Here is a 24,090-nt window from a genome sequence, read left to right as displayed (position 1 = left end):
GCATTCGAATACTAAGTAACCTTTTCACCTCTATTTACTGGTCTAGTGTCAGGGTCTGACCGAGTACAACAATCCATGTCTCATTAACTAATCCCCGTCCAGACTATCTGTAGGTTTGCACCATTCTTTCCTGAGGCTATCTTATCTGCTGTCCTTCGCCATTCCCTCCTTGAACTCTCTGATTCCACAACTGTCCTTCTTAAACATACAAATGAGTTTCTTCACCTGCAAGTTGGATTGTGTGGGTTCATTTGCAAATAGCTTAAGGGGTTGGGTAACAAACACAGCCGACAACCAAGCTTGTTTGAAGTTACATAATACTTTGCTTTCCGAGCCCCTCGCGTTTGTCTGATTTGTATGCCTTGGGATTGTTCATTGTGTATCTCAAATGTATATAAACCCGTGTGCCACGGAGTTCGAGAGCAGTCTCCTTTAAACATACTTTCTGTACTTCATGGACAACTGTGCTGGCTGCAGCTAATAAAATACGATCTTCTACGCCAACGGAGTGTCCGGTGTCTCTGTTCGACCAGGCAGGAGAACTCGAAGATTTAGGTATACCCTGCACCGCGGGCCCTTAAGGCTCCGGTTCTTCAATTGACGCCCAGCATGGGGCAGCTTCAGTGGGAGCGGTTCAGCCTGAGGATTGTGAGGAGCCCCGCAAGAAATTCCGGAGGATGCGTACCACACGATTGGCCCCTGCATGTCATAAGTGGACCAAAGGTCTTTACAGCGCGGCTTCCCCCTTTTTGCTGACGGCTGCTGACGACTGCTGCCCTGACTGCCGCCCTGCCTTGGTCCTTTCGGTGATGATTGCTATTGCGAGACGGTAGACGGACCTCCGGTGGTGTAAGAAGACACTTAGTTAAGTATTTGGTGGGTCGCTCCCACAATTTTGTTTTGTTTCTGTTTTGGGTGTCTATTCGGCCTCTGCAGTGGCCGAAGCCTAGGGGTAAGTACGTTTGTGCAGTGTTATTGGCATTTAACCCCTTGATGATTGAGAAGAGACCAGTGAAATAATGATGCATGGTTTCAGTAAGTTTAATCGTTGGTGTTGTTGTTCTTGTGATAGGGATTCCCAGCTGGAGGACTCTTGTCCGATCCCTCCGGTTCGAACTCTCACTTATGAGTTATAATCGAAACATGGTATCGGCCCCATTACCTTTAATGAGACATGGATCCGATATACTAAAAAGGATGGTGTTCTGCAGTGGCCACAAAATGGTAGCTTTGATACCGATATATTAGATAATTTAGAAACCAGTCTATTTAAAAGAAAAGCCCGGCCGGCAATGTTTGACTCTTTCCGCCTCTGGCGAAAAGAAGCCAAACAGAGAGAAATAAAGCAGGCACTGTACTTCATGGACAACTGTGCTGGCTGCAGCTAATAAAATACGATCTTCTACGCCAACAGAGTGTCCGGTGTCTCTGTTCGACCAGGCAGGAGAACTCGAACATTTAGGCGTACCTTGCGCTGCCGGGCCCTTAAGGCTCCGGTTCTTCACCATATTCTTGGACGTTATGTCAATATGTCAAAGAAATTCCTGCTAGCATGCGCAGACTGCGGCTATGCTACTACTACTGGCTAAGTGTTGGTTTGCCATGTGCCGTGGAAGGCACGGCTGCCCAAAACTTAAAGAGTGGCTGGCGGACCCTACCCTTTGACAGCAGCATCTAGATCACTATTGGGAGCTAATGCCTGTGACGAGTCGACCCAAAGACATATGAGCCCATTTAGTGATTTATACTGCTCAACATGTGACACGGGGGAAGTGTAGCCCTACACTTCCACGACAATATTATTATACCAGGGATAGAAGAAAACCTTGCAAAAGAGTAAGTTACAGTTATCCGATAAGTGCATTTTTTTAATACATATCCCATTCCTGAATATACAAATACATTTTAGTAATATAATGCAATATTTTTATTTTCCTAGAAAACAAGGTTCTCCTAAAAGGTGACTGTGCAGTGAAAGTGATATATGGTGAATAAACAGTGCATACGCTGATAGGGATAAAAGAATGTTTGAAGTCAAGCAGCCCGTGTTCGGCTCTCAGATCCCCAAGTCACATTATTGAAATGCAAGCTGCTTTAAAGAACGTTTCGATGGAAGGATTCTTTCTGAATGTTGGATGACTAACACACCCATCACCACCCTGGCTTCGACCAGTTTGAATTCTGGCCCTGAGTACACCGTTTATAGTCTCTCTCTGAGGCACTTAGGCTCGCTATCAAAATGCATTCTAAACTAGACGAGCGACAGCAGACTGATTGACTCAATTTAATCTCTATGGTCCCCCGTGGTTTAAATCGTTTTGTGGTTGTTCTTTGAAGTGATGTTAGATACTGTTGAGATTATAGGATTTTTTAGCCACAGTCCCTTGCATGCTACTACCCGTTTTGCAGTTGCTTCAAGAAATAGTATTTGACATCACTTGACTGCGGGACATCCTGTCCCAATCTTTTGGTGTCTCCTAAATATATTTTACATCTTGATGATGACCCTGCTCTAAATACTTGTGCTCAGTGGTCGAAATGTTGACAAAGAACATGTATACTTTCTTTTTAAGAATTTGATGGTGTGTATCCACACTTGATCAACGAGTGTTGAGTTCAAACATTCTATTTTTTCTATCAGTCCTATAGTACATATGCACTTTTTATTCACCCTATATCCCTTTTTTCACTGCGCCGTCACCTTTTAGGAGCACCTTGCTTTCTAGAAAAATATAAATATTGCATTATACTGCTGAAAGTTATTTGTATATTCAGAAATTGCATATGCATAAATAAATTCACTAAACACATAACTGTAACATACGCTTTTGAGAGGTTTTCTTCCATCCCTGGTGTAATACTATTGACATGGAAGTCAAGGGCCACAATTCCCCTATAGGGACCACCTTTTTGTTAATTATTGTCCAGACCAAAACCCTAAGTTTCTGAGTTGCCCCTTTGGGCTAGACAACATGTGACTTGAGCTCCTGACTGCCATCTGTCATAGCGTAATATATGTGGCAGGGGATGTGAGACTAGTGAAAGTCAAAGACACAAGCCCCAGCAAACTGACATCTGGGCTCCTGGGGGCTTATGTGATGACCTACACGGGGATGGCCTTCTTGTGGCTTATGTGATGAACTACAAGGTGATGGCCTTCTGGTGGCTTATGTGATGAACTACAAGGTGATGGCCTTCTGGTGGCTTATGTGATGACCTACAAGGTGATGGCCTTCTGGTGGCTTATGTGATGCACTACAAGGTGATGGCCTTCTGGTGGCTTATGTGATGAACTACAAGGTGATGGCCTTCTGGTGGCTTATGTGATGACCTACAAGGTGATGGCATTCTGGTGGCTTATGTGATGAACTACAAGGTGATGGCCTTCTGGTGGCTTATGTGATGAACTACAAGGTGATGGCCTTCTGGTGGCTTATGTGATGACCTGCAAGGTGATGGCCTTCTGGTGGCTTAGGTGATGACATCCAAGGTGTTGACCTTCTGGTGGCGTATGTGATGACCTACAAGGTGATGACCTTCTGGTTGCTTATGTGATGACATCCAAGGTGTTGACCTTCTGGTGGCTTATGTGATGACCTACAAGGTGCTGACCTACTGGTGGTTTTTGGGATGAGCTACAAGGGGATGACCTTCTGGTGGCTTATGGGATGATCTACACCAAGGGTCTTCAAACTGTGGGGCACGACCCCCAGGGGGGCCCATCGCTCCACGGCCCCCCAGGGAGGTCGTGCATTGCCAGTCATACTTCTGCCCAGGCCCAAGGGTGTCAGCCCCCATCTTCCGCCGTCCTGTCTCTCAGCATGGGCTGCTTCAGTGCAACTGGGGCTGCTTGGGGCACAGCTGGGCAATGTCTGGAGTCTTATCTCCTGCACGCTCGTCCGAGTTTTTTACAGGTCTGTAAAGACCATTTGCATATTTACATGCCTTTGTAAACTTGTTACAGAGGCTTTTCTGGTTCCAGTACCCCCTGGGTCGCCACTCTGCCTATTCCTTACATTTGTATTTTATATTTACTGCTATAGTGTGAGAAAGCATTTCATGAAAAGGAATATAAAAAAGGGTTGCCAAAAGAAAAATGCCTGCGTGTGTTGTTTAAAGAGCCTGCAGAGACCTCCTCTTGACACTAAATAGACTTACAAATAAAAAAGTATGTATTCATTCATTATGTGACTTTTCTGCCTTTGTTCTCTTTAATTATAAGTCAAAGATCATTGAAGCAGCCCTAAAACACAATTAAAAGTGCTTTCTATTTATATTTGCTGTTCGAAGTACGCACAGATCAGTGCTTAAAATACAGCTTTAGGTGACTGCTTATTTTTGTACCGACTGGCCCATCAAAATAATCTGCTGGCAACCCTAACCATAGGACTGGAAGTTTGTTGCAAGATCAGCACATTATTTATTTCCTCAACCCTCGTTCCCCAATTAATACCATAATAGCAATAGTTTACCTTAGATCTTAAACCCTACGCCGCCATCAATACATGCTGAGATACTTCAAGTGTCTGGGAATGCACCCTGCATTCAGACAACTCACTCCTCATTCTCGCCCTTCACTATCACGCTCACCCTGCACTCACAGACATCACAATGCACTCACACTGATCACCATGCACTCACACCGTTCACCTGGTCTCCCTGCACTCACAGTAATCACTCTGCACTCACAATGCACTTGCACTGTTTAACCTATACCTCACCCTGCAGTCACACAAGCACACTACTCATCCTGCACTCATGTGACACTTCACTCATCTGTCCCCCTCACTGCTGAATATGCAACTCACTCAAACAAGCCCATCAGTAACCATGCATTAATTCGTACCATTCTGAACTTGCATCCGCACCCAAATTCGTACGGTCACCTCACTCACCTTGCAGTTACTCCTCTCACCCTACTCTCACACTGTTGCATCGCTCACCGTGCACTCACATGTGCACTCTTGTCACCCACACAGTGCAGAGGGTTAATATGCCTGCTACAAAGGATATGTACCATGCAGATCACAGAAATTAGTGTGAGTAGATTATGAATAGTGCTAAAAACAGTAAAATGTTTGTCAGAAAGGTGCTATAGAGAGATGGGGTGCATTGTTGGTAAGTGGTAGTGAGGGAATTCATGGCGAAGAAGGAAACAGGGATGGGGCAACAAAAAAGACTGCTGTACTGTGTGCAACTAGTGTTAGGGCCAGCCCTGGCTGGTAGTGTTAGCCCCCCCAACCCCGAAGTTCTTGTTTAGTGGCTCCACTGCTTCTGCCTCTTATTATTATTTACATTTGTAGTGCGCTGCTGTTACCAAATGATGTCCTGGGGCTAATAAACATCTGCTGCCTGAAGGCAAATGAGAAACACACAGATGGAGAAGGAGAACCAGCCAAATGGGGTAACCTACAGAGCATAGAGAAAGGTTTTTATATCTTCCTAAAGTATAATAGATTCTTGGTGGAGCGAAGCAAAGCAGGGTGCAAGTTCCATAACTGCGCGGCCTGCATCAAAACAGTGAGACAGACAACTCATGCCTTCTTGAATTAGAGAACAATAAGCAGAGGGGCATAGGCCGAGAGGAGCATGCGGGTCCAACCCCCAAGTTTGGTGAAGAGAGATGAAAGGATGAGAGAGGACAGCAAGGGAGTGAGAGAGTTTGATTGAAGAGGTCAGGGATGAGGAGAAATGTGAATTGCCGAAGAGAAGTTTGGACAAGCAAGAAGTGAGTGAGAGACAAAGGCGAGGGCTTCTGTTAGAAAACAAAGGGGAGATGTGAAAGATGAATGGGGAAACTGGAGAGATGTACGATACAAATAGACAAAAATTTGAATGGAGAGGCAAGGTGAATGAGAAGTGCTGAGGGGCACGGAAGATGACGGGCCAGAGAGGCCATGAGATAAATGTGAGAGACTGTTAGAGATGAGGGCAGTGAAAAGACAGAATGGCAAGAGGTGATTAAAGGTGAAGTGAGAGGTTGAATGGGGTGAATTCATACGTTTTAAAAAGGGGTGAAAGAAAATGGCCTGCAGAGTGAGAGAGGAGTCTGGGGTTGGGAGAGGAGAGAGGGAGAGTGGGATGGAAGGGAGGGGGTGAGAGGAAAACTGCATGGGTAAACTGCTTAACACTGCACAAAACCACCAGGGTTTTAAGGGACCCCTGCTTCTCCCGGACAGGGCCAGGTGAGCTTCTAATGTGGCAGCGTGTATTCCTGCGGAGTAGAAGGCCCTTCACAAAGGTTGACTAGAAATCTTTCTGATGTTAATAGCTGTATTTTGGTTATAAACCTGTACTGAGGAGGTGAAATCTTTCCTCTGTGTAACTGTGTGTAAAAAATTAATTTCAAAATAATGAAGTAATGCTATCCCAAAATACGCAGCATCACAAAACATCATTTACATTTTCTTTCCTTACAATTTAGTTGAGCCTGTTGTGTAATTTGGTCCTCACCTGCCTCATAATTTCAGAGCCCTGCCCACAGGTTTAGAAATTTTTGTCAGGAGGGGGTCCTTAAACCTCAAAATGTTGACAGGGGGGTCTCGGCATCCAAAAGTTTGAAGACCTCTGATCTACACAATTATGACATTCTAGTGGCTTATGTGATGAACTATGTGATGACCTTCTGGCGGCTTATGTGATGACCTTCTGGCGGCTAATGTGATGACCTCCTGGCGCCTTATGTGATGACCTACAAGGTGATGAACTTCTGGTGGCTTATATGATGGTGATGACCTTCTGGTGGCTTATATGATGATCTCCAAGGTGATGACATTCTGGTGGCTTATACGATGAACTACAAGGTGATGACCTTCTAGTGTCTTATGTGAAGATGTACAAGGTGATGACGTTCTGGGGCGTATGTGATGACCTGCAAGGTGCTGACCTGCTGGTGGCTTATATGATGATCTCCAGAGTGATGACCTTCTGGTGGCTTATATGATGAACTACAAGGTGATGCCCTGCCGGTGGCTTATGTGATGATCTACACGGTTATGACATTCTAGTGGCTTATGTGATGAACTATGTGATGGCTTATATGATGATCTCCAAGGTGATGACCTTCTGGCTGCTTATGTGATGACCTACAAGGTGATGACCTTCTAGTGGCTTATATGATGATCTCCAAGGTGATGACCTTCTGGTGGCTTATGTGATGAACTACAAGGTGATGACCTTCTAGTGGCTTATATGATGATCTCCAAGGTGATGACCATCTGGTGGCTTATGTGATGAACTACAAGGTGATGACCTTCTAGTGGCTTATGTGATGATGCACAAGGTGATGACGTTTTGGGGCTTATGTAATTACCTGCAAGGTGAAGACCTGCTGGTGGCTGTTGGGATGAACTACAAGGTGCTGACCTGCCGGTGGCTTATGTGATGACCTACACGGTTATGACATTCTAGTGGCTTATGTGGTGAACAATGTGATGGCTTCTGTGATGACATCCAAGGTGTTGACCTTCTAGTGGCTTATATGATGATCTCCAAGGTGATAACCTTCTGGTGGCTTATGTGATGATCTACACGGTTATGACATTCTAGTGGCTTATGGGATGAACTACGTGATGGCTTATGTGACGAACTACAATGTGATGACCTTCTGGTGGCTTATGTGATGACCTACAAGGTGATGACCTTCTGGTGGCTTATGTGAGTAACTGCAATGTGATGACCTTCTAGGGCTTATGTGATGACGTACATTATGTGATGACTTACAGGGTGATGACCTTCTGGTGGCTTATGTGGTGCTCTACGATGCTGTGGGCGAGAGACATGAATGTTAGACATGGGCACGATAGCACCTACTGCATAACAATGCATGTTGTGAGATGGTAATATTCCTTGTTGTATGAAGTTCAATTCCTGCTTCTAAAACTCAATAGAAACAATTTGAAATAAAAAGATAGTGCTCATAAATCTACAAATGAATGAGCAGCTCTTTCATTTACAGATTAAAGAACATATAATCTTGTCGGGGTTTCCCTAATGGGGGCCAAGTTCCACAGAAGCGAAGATGAAAGTCCTCCACACTTCCAAAAACCAATGACAAGAGTGGGAGATATACACACTCAATGCCAATTGCTCCCAAAAAGTGTGGGGGGAATAATCCGAGGAGTGTACCAACTCTCCCCCAGCGGGATGGTGTAGCTGCAGGCTTGTAGACAGGAGAAGGCTGCAAAAAATACACAGTACTTCTAAACTACAATGAAACAACCAGAATTATATTCAAGTGTTCAACATGAAGTTCCACTTACCCCTCAATAGTGAGAGTCAGACCTTGAATGTAGTGTCACCAGGAAACTCCAGAGTGGAAAATACGCAAGGGATGATAAGTACCCCAGCAGGCAGCAGAGGACTCACACAGAAAAGGGGCTAAAGCAAGAACGTGTGAGGATAGGGGTTTCACTCGGCATACGGAGCAACAGCAGAGGAGTAAAAACTCAGGAAAAAGCCCCAGGTTCGTCAATCAACTCAAAAATAAACACAAACCGACCCGAGACCTTTGCTCTGCCCACCTGTCCCTCCTCACGGTGCCGACTTTTAAAAAGAAACGACTTGGCGGATCCTGTTTCGCATACCTCGCCCCAAAAACCTGGAACTCATTGCCCTTGTCTATTCAGAACTGTACCAAGCTGACAGAGTTTAGGGGAGCTCTGAAGACCTGGTTATTCAAACAAGCGCACGGTTAGAGTACTGTTCCATCCGTCTCTTCATTTTTCATTTTCCATCTGTTTCTTTCAGCGCCATGAAACCCCTGGGTGACCGTGCGCTTAACAAGTTCCGTATAACATAACATAACATAACATAACAGTAACAAGGAATTCCTACCCGCTCAAGGCACCACAGAATAGAGCGAGGAGGAAACGTTCAAAAGTATGAGTTGAGCAAACCACATCCGGCTCATAAACTAAAGACAGAGCGGAACAGGTGAGCACCAACCTCGTCCCGTTCTTAAACTAAAGACAGAGCGGAACGAGTGTACATAAAACACAAAACACGAATGAGAAGCTCCGCCCAACTCATAAGCTAAAGACAGAGTGGGAAGGCGCTCTCAATACGACAACAATGTTACGGACTCACTCGAGACAATAGGTAATGCTGTCCGGCTCTTAAACTAAAGACGGAGCGGAACGAGCACCTCTCTAAACATACACACACAATGACAATACTCACAAATCACAGAGAAATGGCAGGTAAAGAAGATAGAGTCGTAACTCCTGATAAGGTGGAACCCGGAAGAGAAGGATGGCGTGGTCAAGACCCGCCACCCTGCGGAAAAGGGTGGCTGCAAGCTAGGAAATAGACAATAAGGTAGAAAAGTTCTCTCCCAAAAAACGATGTTCAGGAAACAAGTATCGGGAACTGGAACAGGAAAAAAATCGAGAAGGAAAGGCTCCAATAGCTTCCACGTAGCACGAAGAGCAAACGCTAGGTAAAGGGGGCGTGGTCACGTCAGAATCAGTAAGCCAAGCGTGGATTCACGTGAGAGACGTCCTTTTCAGTTCCTTAGGGACTGTCTCAAAAGTACATGACAGGGCTCACGGAAATCAAGGAGTTCTAGTAGGGGATGTCTAAAAACATGCAAATCCGATTAAGAAGGAACCCCATGCTGAACACATGCTACAGAAGGTCTGTGAATCCGACCACCCCTAACAAATCTCGCTCATCAACGTCCCCAAATGCATCAATTTTCTTCCCTTTTGTATTCATCTTTTTACTTACATTCCAACTCATCCATTATCAAGGCAGCAAGGTGTAACTAGAAGTTGTGAGCAGCAGTTGGTGTAGGTGAGCAGTGAGAATCAAAAGAAATTATCTAAGGGAAGCGCCAAGAACATGTGAAGGAAACAAAGGACATCTGTCCCAACACTGAATAAAATCCATTGCAAGTGTTCCCCATCCTCTATTCCAAGAAAATAGATTCAGAGCAAAGTGCAAATTGCAGATAATAAATAAATATTGCAATGGCAAAGATAGTGACAAATGAACAACAAACACTGACGAGCTTAAGGTACTCAGTTTTGTATGAATAAAATGTATATGTATGTATATGGTATTTCTATAGTAAGAAACTAGCCAAAAGGTGTGCAGGACAAAGACAAGCTCAAAGCCAGGGTGTAACCGCTTCCATGTGTCGGACGGGCCCCGGTCATCCGACGTCACGGTGGGCATGTGCAGAGAACGGCTGGGGGCCATCCGATCTGCGCAAGCGTCAAATTCCGCCGGACCGCGGCAAAGCGGGTAACAGAAGAGGAAGCTGGATTGTGGACGGTTAATGCATTGTGATAAGGTGTTCTTTAAAGAGTTAAGTCTACAGCTCTTTCCAAAGATACACTATATTGAACCTGTCATTCAACATAAACATAAAGAAATTGGCACTGCTATGTGGCACTAATCCATGTCTGCTGTTTCTAATTAATACGTGACCCAGAGGGTACTTGTTTTCCAAAGCTAAATTGGCCTGAAAAAGTGAATATTGCATCCTTCACGGCTCTAAAAAGGTCAAGCAGGCCATTCTGGCAAGAATTACGTAACAGCACGTAGGGAAGTGGGTCCTGAACAGCTACTAAATTGTCTCATAACGACAATAAAAATACTAATATTAATACTAATAGTAATGATAATGTCCATCTTGCCGACACGTCATCGTAAAAATGTAAACGGCATTCGCTTTGCTTTGGATATAAATGGCAAGCAATGGACTAGACCAGACTTTTTCTCAAACTTAGTTTACAATTTAGTTTTCCTTATATTATTAATTCTCTAATAAGCAATGGCCTTTGTGTAATAGCATGCGTCTCAGCAAATATCAATGTTGCTATTGAAACGACAACCAATAGGGGAGGCCCTTTGTTCTTAGGTAAATTTCTAAGTGTTAGCATTTCCCAAGTAAAGGCCACTGACCAGCACAGTGGTCTAGATTATAAAACCCTGAGTCGCCGTCTAGAAAAAAGGTCTGTGAGCAACTCAAGGCACACTAACAAGACCTCTGTAACATTTCATCAATTCTGACCATGGTCGAATTTTGAAACACAAACAAATTCCGACTGTATAAATACAGTTGCATGGAATGTTCATGATTTTAACATGTGGGTGGGTCTTCATGATTTAAATTCACTATTCCATTGATAATTTGTTATATTGCCATGTTGTAAGAGACCAGGAAGCAAGATAAAATCTCAGGTCATGACGGGTATCTCACGAGTGCGAAGTCTCTGCACATAAAAAGATACTCAGTTGTAAAGATACTACTTGTAACATTCATTTGTGAAGAAGCTTGCACTAAAGTGGAAGTTTACCCTTGTGAATCAGGACCTCAGTTCCCAGTTTCTGCAGCTTTTGGAAGCCTGGAGTCCCTAGTGTAAAAGGACGCCCCGTTGGTGACCTTACGTTGTTGATTAGATTACACTAAACCTGGAGATATACTGATTTACCATTTTAGATTTGTGATTTTCTAGCAGTTCTTATACATATTTTAAATCATTAACAATGTGTATTAATGATTTTTTCAATTGCAATACACCTTTTAGAACATTCCTAACTAAAGTTGAGGACTATCCCCCAGATTCATCATGGTCATGTTTTGCGAGTCCTTAATAGCGAATTTTAAGGATTCGCAAAACGGGATGCATGTAGAAATCGCAATATTTTATGCGATTTCTACTGCTTCCTTATTTGCGATTCGCTAATTGCTAATCGCAAATAAGGAATGGCTTTCCCATTCATTCCTATGGGCCTAAAGGCCCATAGAAATGAATGGGGAGTCATTCCTTATTTGCGATTTGCAATTGGCGAATCGCAAATAAGGAAGCAATTTCAAGGGTGCCAGGGTGTCCAAAGGACACCCTGTAGCACCCCTGAAATGGTAATGTACACTGGTGTTGCGCACACACATGTCCAAAGGACATGTGTGTGTGTAACATACAACTTAGAAAAAAGCACTAAAGTGCATTTTTCTAAGTTTTTGCTATTTACCACGTAGTTAGACTTCGCGGTAAATAGCGGCCCCAGATTGCGATTTCGCAATTTTTAAATGGTTCATGAATTGCATTTAAGGAATCTCAAATTGAGATTCCTTAAATGCAATTAATAGCAATTTAGCGATTTCTAGAATTGCGATTTTTGCATTTGGGATGATGAATCCCAAATGCAAAAATAGCGCTCGCAAAAGGCCAGATTCTCAGAATCTGGCCCTTTGCGAGCCGATTTCGGCTTGATGAATCTGGCTGTATATTTCTGAACTTCACTACAAATCCCCATGAGTGCTTTTTTATTGGGTGGTAATCCAAATGCATATATTTGGGGTGCAAACATTAACGTATGAATTCATGTGGCAAATCTTCCACATCCTCCTTACTCAATAGACCAGCCGTGCAGACTAGGAGCAAAGCTGGAGAAATGTTTCAGTAATTTAGGATTGGTAATGTTTTTTTTTTGTTTTTTTGTTTTTTAAAGACCTTTATTGATAAGCATGGATATACAATAGCAATCATACAGCCTCATCTGGTCGGCTGGCAACTTTCCGACGATCATAACAGGATGAATGAATATACAGCCCTTCAGCCGACAACCCAGGGGCCCGGCGGCAATTAAACAAACATGCCATGTCATACATTAAATCGCAGGAGAAATAAGGTCTTTGTTTTGTGTTTTTTGAAAATCAACCAACCAAAAATAAAAAATTAACTGCGGAGGCTAAACGCAAGGCCGATACACAAGTAATCCTTCCGGGGAGGAAGTACCACCTCTACAACTGGTACATAGTAACAAGCAAAATTGAAAAGCTATAAGAAGAGCAGACGGGAGGGGGAAAGGGGGAAAGAGAGCAAGCCAGCAATACATAGACAAAATCCTAACTGGAAGGAACATCACGCTAAGGGGAGTGTAACACCTCCGGTGGAGGCACAAAAGGGGGAGTACAAATTTCACCACGATACGGGTTCCACTGATTCCAGACCCTTCCCAACTTCTTGGGCCTGCCCCGAGCAATATAGACTGTTTTTTCACGAAACATGCACCAGTCCATGTTTCTAGACCAGGCCGACAGACTCGGGGCCCTCAACGATCCCCACAATTGCGCAATATCACGCTTAGCGATCATATTACCCAAGGTGGCCCACTGTGTCTGTGCTACATTATAATCATTGGGCTCCCACACATTCAATAGACACCTTCGGGCCTCAGGCAAAAGCGAAACACCCGTCACCTCGGCCATAACACTCATGCATACGATTCCAAAAAGACACTACCGCCGGACACTCCCACAGAATATGAAGGAATGTACCCACCATTCCACACCCGCGCTTACACAAATCATCCGAAGCATACCCCATACGCAACAAGCGAGAACCCGTCATGTACACTCGATGTAGGAGTTTCAACTGCACCAATCTCAGAGGGGCCGAGATTGCTACCTCCCTTGGGGAGGAGATCGCCGCCTGCCAGTCCTCATCATCAAGTTCCAGTCCATCACTGGTCCAGGCCGTACGGAGCTGCAGAAGAAGGTCCGCTCGGTCATTTATCAGCTTTTTGTATATAAGTGAGATCGTACTGTCCGGGACATGTCCGTCGAGTACTCTGTCTTCCAGGGGTGAGGATTCTGGAACGAGCGTGCCGGCCGGAAAAACAGAGGAAAGGGCGTGTCGGACCTGCAGATACCGAAAGTATTCTCGATAGCCGAGTTTAAATTCAAGTTGCAGCTCTTCAAAAGACTTTATCTTATCTGTCCGCCAAAGGTCCCCCACCCTACTAAACCCAATGAGGTCCCATTTTTCGAATCCCTTAGTGGTCCACAAATTGCCTAACCTCTCGGCTCCGTAGAGTGGAGTCGCTTGAGTGAGAGTGTCCGACCAGCCCATTGCAGCATTAGCGTTATACCAGACCCGCACCGCAACTCTGGTGGGCCCCGTCAACGCAACATCAGACCGTTTGGAATAAAGCACCCTGTTATAGTCCCCGCCCGGCAGCAACCATTTGTCCATAGCAAAAGCCGGGTTGGAAGCTGGACCATACATCGCATGATTAACTGAGCTCAGTTGTGAGGCCCAGTAATATCGTCTTATATCCGGTAACGCTATACCACCATCGTACCAAGGCAGCGTAAGCTTAGCCAAGGCAATCCGGGGACGTCCGGCCCACAGCAGTTTCCTTTGTAGGCACTCAATCTCGCGGAAGTAGCTGGAAGGCACTAGATCCAGTGTGTTTTGAAGAGCATATAAAAATCTGGGGAGGGACATCTTTTTGAATAAGGCTGCTCTGCCCACCAGGGACAGTGTCAGTCTGCTCCCGGCTTTCACGTCCGCTTTTAAGCGAGTAAGCGGGGGGAGTAAGTTGCGCTGATACCTGACAGCCGAATCACGCGAGACATAGATACCTAAATACTTGAACCCGGTGGATGAAATTTGTATTGGACAATTGCGCGGTACGAGTGGAGCATCGTCCGTGAGCGATAAAACGCAAGACTTCCCCCAATTAATGACTAGTCCGGAGTTCCTCCCAAAGGAATTAAGGACGTCGAACAATACCCCCAGAGATTTCCGAGGGGAGGTGAGATAAAGAAGAATATCGTCCGCATAAAGTGAGATGCGGTCTTCAAAACCGGGAGTCCATCTGATACCTCTGAGAGACGGCTCCCATCGCAGCCAAGCGGCCAAGGGTTTCAGAGCCAAGGCAAAAAGCAGCGGAGACAGAGGGCATCCCTGTCGCGTACCCCTCCCCAGAACAAAGGGAGCCGATACTCGACCGTTAACAACTACCTGGGCTAGGGGCTTCTCATAGAGTAACCAGACCAATCCGATGAATACCGGTCCGAAGCCGAACTTCGCCAGCGCTGCCCATAGGTATGACCATTCCACTGTGTCAAATGCCATAGTGGCATCCAAAGAAACCAAAATGGCTGGCTCACGCAACGTCTCCGCCCTCGCCAGCACGCCATGAAGACGGCGTAAATTCAACGCGGTATTGCGAGCCGGAATAAAGCCAGACTGGTCCGGTTGCACCGAATCACCGGTCACTTTGATCAGACGGTTAGCTAACATTTCTGCCAAAATTTTAGGCTCCACATTAAGAAGTGAGATAGGTCTATAGGATGTACAGAATTCACGGGGTTTACCCTCTTTAGGGATCATCACGATAGACGCTAAACGCTGGTCACGGGGAAGCGAACCCTTCTCCCTGGACTCCAAGAACATCGAGCGAAGATACGACGCCATTTTGTTCGGACACAACTTGTACAGCTCGATGGGTATGCCATTCGGGCCTGTGGCTTTTCCAGAGCGGATGGAGCGAATAGCGAGCGCTACTTCATCAGTGGAGAAGTCCGCCTCCATTAGCTCTCTATCAGTGTCGGACGAGAAAGGCAAAGCGATATCCCTAAGCGAAAGATGGGAGTCTTCCTCCGGCTGGTCCGAGACCGGCGCATACACCGTTCGGAAGTGGCAGGCGAACTCCTCCACAATCTCCAACGGATCCGTCACACGTACTCCATCCACTCGCTCAACCACCGGTACCACTCGATTCAGTCTCTCCCTCTTGTCCAGCCAAGCTATCAACTTCCCAGCCTTGTCTCCCACATCATACAAACGGCCCTGTTGCTCACGACTCATGGCTTTCGCAGCATTCGTAACAAAGGCTTTATAATTAGACTGCTTCAGTTGCAAAACATGCACCTTTTCACGCGTGACCCCACACTCAAGTTCCCTCTCCAGATCCACTATATCGGACTCCAGCTGCTCCACCTCTCCATCGTGGCGCTTCTTAGAGCTGGCGACCAGCGACATCGTCTGACCCCGTATCACAGTTTTAAAGGCCTCCCATAGGGGCACAGACGAAGACACCGATCCCACATTTTCAACGAAGTAGTGATCAATGGCTTTGATCACCCCAGCCCTGGTTTCCGGAACACGGAGGTGCCAGGGATTAATTGGGGCGACCCGGCCCCCTGCGTCTAAATGGAGATCTATATGGATCCATAGCGGGGAGTGATCCGAAATGCCTCTAGGCAAATGTCGGGCCTCTCGCACCATTGTAGCTTGGGCTGCGGGCACAAGAATATAATCAAGTCTAGCTAAACTCCCATGGGCCCCGGAGTGGAAAGTATATTGAGTCTGCCCTGGGTGAAGCATCCGCCAACAATCCACCATACCAAACGTTTCCAAGAAACCACTCAGGCAGGACTGCGATGGAGTAAGAGCCCTAGGGGGATGACGATCCTCCAGACCCTTAACCACCGAGTTGAAGTCCCCTCCAACCACCAGAATCCCCTCCGGAAGCCTCAACACCAGTTTCCCCAGGTCGACAAACGTGGTGGCCTGCAAACCCGGGGGGACATATATCGAGAGGATAGCGACCGTTCTCCCCTCCCACCTGCCTACAATCGCTGCATACCTTCCCCTATCGTCCAATATCGTTTCATCGATCTCCAAGGGAAGGGAACCATGGATCATAACCCCAGCCCCTCTAGAGCCCGAAGTGAATCCCGAGTGTGCCACCAACCGGTAGCCCCTCCGGTTCATTGCATGGAACGTGTTCCCCACCAAGTGTGTTTCTTGCAGCAATACAATGTCGGGGGAGTGGCGCTTTACATATTGGAGTACAATCCCCCGTTTTATTTTGTCCCCCAAGCCGTTGACATTCCAACTCAAGACTCTCAGCCCCCTATCCCCCATCCCAAAAAAAGTAGCAGGGTCCCCCAAACCCCACGAAGGAAACACAGAATAAGCCATTCAGCAATACGTAGCCTCAAAAACAATGCAAACAGTAAAGAAAGGAACCCCCCCTCATCCACCAACATACCCAAAACAACAACCCCCCACCCTGCACCCCTGCGATAAAACAAAAAAAACCACCCCATTCTGCAGTGTACCTGTCACCCTACCCCAAAAAACGAATCTACAAGTAGAAAAGGAAACACCCCCGGAGGAGGAAAAGTGCCGAACTCCCCGCCGCCCCAGGGTTATCTCTAAGAGTGTAGTTGACCCAAAAAGGATAACAGTCCACCGCAGCACGGTACGATGGTAGGAGACGCCGTTGTCCCTACTCCTCCTGGTCCCGTTGGCTGCCTTCAGCACCTCTGGATTGTTCCGCATTATCCCGTGGCATTGATAGTGTGTCCAACCAGTCACTAACCATCTCGGGCATATCAAAGAACAGCACCCGCTCATTATGTTCGATGCACAATCGGGCGGGGAAAAGCATAGCATACTTCATGCCCAGGTTCTCCGCTTCACGCCCGAAAATCCCAGTCTCTGCTTCTGCACCGATGAGGTAAAATCAGGGTAGAAGTTGATGAACGCATTCTCGAACTTGGTGGGGCCGCTAGTCCTCGAGGCGTGCAGAATGGGGCCTCTCTCCCTAAATTTGAAGATCCACGCGATGATGGGTCGCGGTGTAGCCCCCTGCTTGCGTCTGCCGCCCGGGATTCTATGGGCACGCTCCACCGCAAAAAGGTTACTCAGGCCCTTTGGGGCGAGGTGGTTAAGAATCAGATCTTCAACGAGTAAGTCCGCCGATTGATCGGCTGAGGACTCCGGAACTCCAACTATGCAGACATTATTGCGCCTAGCGCGACTTTTGAAATCCTCAAGCCGGCGGGCACACTGGTCACTCGAGGTCCGAAGAGTCCGGATCTCAGTCTGGAGATCGGAGATATCGGTGGTGAGACTGGCTGTTTTGACATCCAACGACTTGACTCTCTCATTAGTCTTGGCCAAGTCCGCCCTAATCAAGCCTACATCCACCGCCACTGTGTCGATCTTGGCCGCCAAGGTTTCATATTGTTGGCCCATCGAAGATTGTATACTCGCAATGGCGCCCATCACGTCTCGAAGAGTTGGCTCCTCCGACTCAGGGGGGCCACCACCAAGGTCCTCCGGGGTTTTGCCAGTCCCGCTAGGCGAGCCCTTGTTGCGGGCAAATCTGTCCATAATGGTGGTCTGAGTTATGCCACCGCAAGTCGCGTTCTTGAGGGACCGCTTGTCACTATCAGGCTTGCCCGCCATGGTGGGCTGCGCGCCCCTCAGGGGCTTTTGGGACCTGGTGTAAATGGCTCCCCACAAGGAAAAACAATGAGAGACTGAAGTGCAGGGCGCCAGTGAAGAGCAGTCAAGCGAGTGCGCTCACAAGCCAGCTTGATCACTGGGCAGCCACCTCCCAACCTTCTTAGCCAAGAAAAGCGAAACCGAAAGTAGACTCCGGGTATTCGTCCCCTTCACACGCCGTTGTTGTTCAACTACTTTCGGGGTGCTCCGGATGCCCAAGTCCCGGGATGAGCCACAGTGTAGGCCTTCAGGCTTCAGGAAGGAGTTTTTCGGGCATCCGGCGTTCGATTCAAAATCCGAAAAAGGACTTACAGATCAGGAGAGTTTCAGCTACTAGAACCCGTCGTCAGAAACAGGATTAGTGCCAGGATAGACGGTGGAGGCGGCGAGGGTTTCAGGATCTCACAGCTCACGCGACCATCTTGGATGCGCGCTAAGCTCCTCCTCCCAGGATTGGTAATGTTAAACGCTTGTTTGGTCATGATCAGCAGGCACATAAAACCTTTATTAGAAGTGTTGTTAACTATCCTATTGATTATAACTACATAGACATTTGTGTCTTCACAAACTTTTTTGTTGTCATTCAAAGTTCTTGACTGGGTGGGTACTAATCACCTTCCAATAAGCTGTATGTTGGAAGTATCCCAGAAGGTGGTAAGAACTGGAATTCGTAATTCAGCACCAAATAAAGGGCTGAATTATAAAAAAAAAAGGAACATTTTAAATTTGGAAAAAACATGTAACGAAGTAAAGGCTGATCAACAACATATTTCTCCATCCCCAAATAAAATGTAATTGGTTGAATCCAAATTAAATAAATTTTCGGAATGGTTTCTTGTCCGTGTTAAAACATCAGGTTTCTCCTAAAAGTGGCTCGACTCTGACTGTAGAATGATTAGTTAAGGTTCAAAGAGCTTTAAAAACCTACTTAAGAAGGGAATCTGACCGTACTTATGCAGCTATTGTGCTGAGCTTAGAAAGTACAAACAGTACTGAGGGAAAAAAGAAAGAAAAGTCTAGGGGTCAGACAAGAGTCCACATGATTAGAACTCTCAACTAAAATATGACAAAACAATTCTGCAATCTCGTTTCTAACAGAACTTATCAGACGGGAGCAAACAAGGACCCTTGTATTTTGAACTGGCAGTGGAGACCACACATCCTACTGCGGCATGTGGTAATTCAGTCATAACTGCACCCCTTTTTGGTGAAGTACTCAATTTCGGTGAATCTGGAACCAAAAGGGTAATTCTCAGAATGAGATCAATAGAACTGTTGGCAGAGATGGTTTACGTTCTGTTGACTACAAAAAGGACCCTGCAGCCTGGACAAAACTTGGTGTACTAATTATGAGCAAACTGCGGGTTCGAAAAAGATTCCAGATCACTAATCACACTCAAATTAAAGAGAAGAGGTGGATTAAGGTTAACATTCCTGCTAACCACCAGCTTATTTCTCAGCTTGATATATTTTCCCCCAAAAAATAAATGTGGTCCTGCATTCTGTAGATTGGGCAAATGTTCATAACGCTATCCCACGCAAGCAAGTGGGCTTTAGGCAAAAGCAATCAACCACCCATCACAATTTTCTTTTGAATTAAGTCATGAGCAATATGTTTGTAGGAGGGATGCTGTGCTTGTATTTTAATTTTTTTTTTAATCGTTTTACATGGTATAAGGCTGTTTCCATTGTGAACTACGTGCACTCTGGAGCACCACAGACCCCAATCCCAAAACATCTTCAACGTCTGGAGCAAGACGATTGGCTACAAGCTCAAGAAAGGTATGATTGCCTCCATCACCTTGGCCTTCTTCCCCGAGGACTGGAAACACGCTGAAATGAAGCCCCTCTTGAAGAAACCATCCACCAACTTAGCGGAATCGAAGAACTAATGGCCCCATCTCCATGGCCCCCTTTCCATCTAAGGGGAAGGTAATAAACCAGCAACTCACTGAACACCCGGAACACAACAACTTCTTGAACCCCTCTCACTATGGATTTTGAGCCAACCTCAGCAAAGAGATAGCCCTGATCATAACCAACAAAGACACCAGTGCCCTCATAAACCACAACACAACAGCAGTCCTCATCCCCCTGGACCTGTCAGCCTTCTTTGTCAACGCCTCCCATCACATCTTGATCAACAGACTCCACCACATCGGAATCAAGAGAGACGCCCTCAAATGAGTCACCTCAGACTTCACCGGAAGAACCCAGAGCATATGTCTCCCACTGTTCACCTGGGATTCCAGAAAGATCATCCGCTGTGTTCCCCAAGGATCGTCCCTCAGCCCCACCCTCTTCAACACATGCATGACCCGTGGCCGATACCATCAGATCACAAGGACTCAACATCAATGGGGAGACACACTACATAGGAATCAATGCCCATCTCCTAAAGAGACTACAGACAATAGACATCTCGGTTGCAAGGCTCATCCTCAACCTCCCCAGACGAATCCACATTACACCCCCCCTCAGGAAGCTACACTGGCTCCTGATCCAGCAGAGATGCCAGTTCAAGATGTTGACCCACGCATACAAAGCCCGGCACAATGAAGGACCAGCATACATCAACATACAACTTTCACCAATCAACTAGACACCTACAATCTGCCTCCCTCTCCCTTGCAGACACCCCCCGGACCCACCCAAGCAACAGCGGAGGATGCTCCTTCTTAAACCTGGCGACCAAAGATTGGAAAGACTTTCCCCAGCTCTTCAGAACTGCCTTATCAATCATGGCATTCAGGAAAGGACTCAAGACCTGGCTGTTCGGTTTAACAGATCACCACGAAGCAGTTAGCAAGTCCAGGGCCTAGAGATCCTCACAGGTGATTTGCTGTGCTGTATAAATCCTTGATTGACTGATGGGATTCCTAGTGCTCTTTTAGCGTTTTTAATTCAATTTGATTATGAGCTCAAGCGAAACTGGATAGCAACAGTGATCGAACAAGCAAAATCATGTAGACAATTGATTAAAACAAGGTTGCGTGTAGGTTATGTGTCTTTAATTGGTATTATGCTCCTTACAAAAATGCTTAAAATTGTGAGGCTAAAATTCCTGGCATCTTTAACAAGCTCTGATAACAGTAGTCCAGCACATGATTGCTTTAAAGAACTGCTGCAGAATCATTTTGGTTGTGTAAAAGAATAATGAGAAAAAATCTCTTCACTGTCACAAAAATATGATGTGAGCTTTGACTATCAGAGAATAAGCGAAGGACATACAGCAGTATGAATTAATACGAATAATGTGAAATATTTGGCTAATACGAGACTGTGTATGGTGGACCAAGCATTTATAGCATCTATAAAGAGGGTTGACTTTTTATAACTCCATTTAAAATAAAAATCCTGCAATAGCTTACTATATGGCAGTCAGCCTCAATCCCCAACTTCAAAGCCACTTGATAAGGTTTCTCCATGGAGTTTGTCAGAACTCTTATATTGCAGCTCTTTGGAGAAGTTTTTTGCCCTGCCACTGTGAAAGACTTCGTCCATCTTATCTAGTTCATTTACTACATTTTTGTCCATTTGCACGAGTCACAAGGACAACCTATCTTAAACTGAAACATTTTACATAGTTGGGTTAAGAAATGTGAAAGGGGCATTTTCATAACTGTTAGATATAGGAACTGAGAGAATTGTACTTGTGGCTTTCTTTTTTAACATAATTAGGAAATAAATAGGCATTCATGGAGTAAGACGCCGCAGCAAACGCTGGTTCCTCGCGTTGCTGAAGCCGCCGGAGAATTAAGGAAGATTGTGGGACTTGAGCCACTCCTGAGACTTATACCATTTTCATTTTAATATATCTTGCTGGGCGGACACAGTGAAGATATTAAGATTTCTCGAGATTTGAGCCGAGACGGTGGCACCTACCCCACCCTCCTGGGTGGGAGTGTGGGTTGGCCGATAAGATTTGCCCTAGACTTGGCCAGGGCCTTGCAAACTAGAGTACCCATGTCCTGATGAAGCCTATATCATCTGGCTGAAACGCGACCGCGACTGCGTCGACACCTTTGGCTTTGAACGTAGTCCCTTAGTTTAATTCAAGAAAGATTTAATTTGTTCATTGATGCACCTACACAAATATAGGCTGGGTATATCAGGGCTCGATAAATTCACTCGACCGCTCGCATTTGCGAGTGAGATTGATTAAGGACGAGCTATTTTTAGGTCCTACTCGCCCTTTCTGGCGAGTAGGAATACAAACTTGACACTTGACCTCTGCCTCTGAAAGCAGAGGAAATGTGACAAGATAGCAAGATTTAAAGGCATCTTTATTGCTCACGAAGTAAATGAGCAATAAAAATGCTTTTAAATCTTGTTAACTTGTCACATTTGCTCAGTTTTCAGAGTTTGAGGTCAAGTTCATTTAAGTTAGGGCGAGGAGATTTTGTAGTTTACTAGACCTGCAGGTCTAGGGCATTTTTTATGATTTGTCGAGCCCTGTATATATGTTAACCCCCTGGTGCTTGTCGTTAGGGACTACCTTTGAGTTGTAGACTCCACTATACTTTAAGAGGAGATACATATGTAAATTGGTGTGTATATATATATATTTGTATATATGTTTTGTCTTGAGGGTACATAGAAGTGTTTTTGATATTATATATGTTGTATAGTTGTATTGAATGTACATGTGATGTGTTGTATATAAATTGTTTTCTGTTGTGCCTCTCTGGCTGTCCGCCCATATATGTATATATGAACTTATAGATATTTTTCCTTGATTTAATTTGCTTATCACAAGATAATTAATTGTTTCTTGTTTGAGAATTAAAAGTGGATTGATCCCTTCAGTACCTTTTCTCTCTACTTTTTCATCCTTGGATGTCTCCTGCTCAGGTACGGGAGGGTGAGGTGGGCAGAACCCCTAACCATTTTTTCTAGTCTTTGGACCAGCATACATCAACATACAACTTTCACCAATCAACTAGACACCTACAATCTGCCTCCCTCTCTCTTGCAGACACCCCCCGGACCCACCCAAGCAACAGCGGAGGATGCTCCTTCTTAAACCTGGCGACCAAAGATTGGAAAGACTTTCCCCAGCTCTTCAGAACTGCCTTATCAATCATGGCATTCAGGAAAGGACTCAAGACCTGGCTGTTCGGTTTAACAGATCACCACGAAGCAGTTAGCAAGTCCAGGGCCTAGAGATCCTCACAGGTGATTTGCTGTGCTATATAAATCCTTGATTGACTGATGGGATTCCTAGTGCTCTTTTAGCGTTTTTAATTCAATTTGATTATGAGCTCAAACGAAACTGGATAGCAACAGTGATCGAACAAGCAAAATCATGTAGACAATTGATTAAAACAAGGTTGCGTGTAGGTTATGTGTCTTTAATTGGTATTATGCTCCTTACAAAAATGCTTAAAATTGTGAGGCTAAAATTCCTGGCATCTTTAACAAGCTCTGATAACAGTAGTCCAGCACATGATTGCTTTAAAGAACTGCTGCAGAATCATTTTGGTTGTGTAAAAGAATAATGAGAAAAAATCTCTTCACTGTCACAAAAATATGATGTGAGCTTTGACTATCAGAGAATAAGCGAAGGACATACAGCAGTATGAATTAATACGAATAATGTGAAATATTTGGCTAATACGAGACTGTGTATGGTGGACCAAGCATTTATAGCATCTATAAAGAGGGTTGACTTTTTATAACTCCATTTAAAATAAAAATCCTGCAATAGCTTACTATATGGCAGTCAACCTCAATCCCCAACTTCAAAGCCACTTGATAAGGTTTCTCCATGGAGTTTGTCAGAACTGTTATATTGCAGCTCTTTGGAGAAGTTTTTTGCCCTACCACTGTGAAAGACTTCGTCCATCTTATCTAGTTCATTTACTACATTTTTGTCCATTTGCACGAGTCACAAGGACAACCTATCTTAAACCGAAACATTTTACATAGTTGGGTTAAGAAATGTGAAAGGGGCATTTTCATAACTGTTAGATATAGGAACTGAGAGAATTGTACTTGTGGCTTTCTTTTTTAACATAATTAGGAAATAAATACTCATTCTATT

General features: G+C 45.3%; 1 protein-coding gene across 1 annotated transcript in view; it reads right to left on the bottom strand.

Moving 5' to 3' along the window:
• LOC147678890 (uncharacterized) overlaps positions 1–24,090 on the bottom strand; it is a 197,227-nt gene that overhangs the window by 101,841 nt on the left and 71,296 nt on the right. The window lies entirely within an intron of this gene.

This window comes from Lissotriton vulgaris, chromosome 11 (genome assembly GCF_964263255.1).
Source record: "Lissotriton vulgaris chromosome 11, aLisVul1.2, whole genome shotgun sequence".
NCBI classification, from domain to species: Eukaryota; Metazoa; Chordata; class Amphibia; order Caudata; family Salamandridae; genus Lissotriton; species Lissotriton vulgaris.
Note: the sequence above shows the minus strand (reverse complement) of the source record. Positions and strands in the feature narration are given on the sequence as shown.